General features: G+C 49.7%; 1 long non-coding RNA gene across 2 annotated transcripts in view; it reads right to left on the reverse strand.

Annotated features, from left to right (window-relative positions):
• LOC119587879 overlaps positions 1-1312 on the reverse strand; it is a 95443-nt gene that overhangs the window by 6766 nt on the left and 87365 nt on the right. The gene's annotated exons all lie outside the window — the stretch shown is intronic.

Consider the following 1312-nt stretch of genomic DNA (forward strand, 5'->3'; position numbering starts at 1 on the left):
CTTACAAAAAGTATGAGGAGTGATTGTTTACTTTCAAACAGCTGCATACAATGCAATTATTTTTGCGTGCATGTGCGTAAGAATGTGTAATTTGGATTTGAGTGCGTGCTTGCGTTAGCGAGTGAGCACGTTGAGGGCGAGCGTGACAGGCAGCCCCGGCGTGGGAATGAGACATTACGGTGTAACATCACAAGATTATAGTGACTGCACTTTGGCGAAAGGATAGTGACGTAGGCATTTTGTTTTTCTTCTGCATATTTTTGAGAATTTTATTTGATGATTGGATTTTCCGATCTGCTTGAGGATATGATATGTGTGCGGACGATAGATATTATTCGAGTTTATTGTTGCTAGCGTTCTGGTATCAGGTTGATCCAGCTGCTTTCCAAGGGACCATGGACGCCGGGGAATAGGTTTCGACAAACAGTTTAGGGAGATGCATCGCATTTCCCCGCACAGTCAGACCAATAAACGAGGCAGAAAAACTGGAAGACGGCAGAGAGAGAGTTGGCCAGGAGCTCCGGCGGGTGCCCGTGGCTGTTGCTACTTCTCTTTCGCCATCGCTTCTCTGTCGTCCGGCCTCCCCGCGTGCCCAAGTCGCGGCCCACCTGATGGTGCTTGATACAGTTGCCTGCTACTGGGATTTTCCTCCGCTATGCCCCCCCCCCCCCTCCTCTTCCCTCCCTGCCACCGTTCTCTCCGCCGTTGGACTGGGTCCGCTTCTCTCCTATGTCTCGTCTTGGTTCCATTTTAAATTACTTTGTATGCATTCTTTAATTTCGAGAAAGGTTGCATTCACGATCCTCCATCCCTCTTTATTTTCCCCGGCTGTACCCTATCCCCTCTACGCTTTTTGACCTAAGCTGACACGAGTATATTAACCAGAGCTGATCGACTGCTAGCAGTGCATGGCCCAGTGGCGGCGGGGTGGCCCACAACAGTGCCATGTGCTCCACTGGAGCGTGCCCACGCGCCTCGGGCTTGACCCACCTCTTTTAACTTTCATCTACCGCCGTAAACTCGTCGAAGGGTTTTTCCTTCGCGTATGCGCACGGCCGGGCTCGCCCGCCTCTCCGCCGTCCTTTCACCGTCGCCCCAGAAGTATTGGTGTATGTGTCTAGTTTTACCATTTCGTGACACTGCAAGAAACATGTTGAAGACTTGAACGGCCTCTCCATGTAGCGCTGTTAAATACTTTTCACTATTAAACTTTGACTAGTTGACTAATACTCACTGGTGCCAAAACACAGGAGAGCCGTGTTCTAATGCATCTACACTGAATCTATCTAGTTTCACCCAGATATTCAAACCT

The sequence above is a fragment of the Penaeus monodon genome, chromosome 23 (genome assembly GCF_015228065.2).
Source record: "Penaeus monodon isolate SGIC_2016 chromosome 23, NSTDA_Pmon_1, whole genome shotgun sequence".
Taxonomy (NCBI): Eukaryota; Metazoa; Arthropoda; class Malacostraca; order Decapoda; family Penaeidae; genus Penaeus; species Penaeus monodon.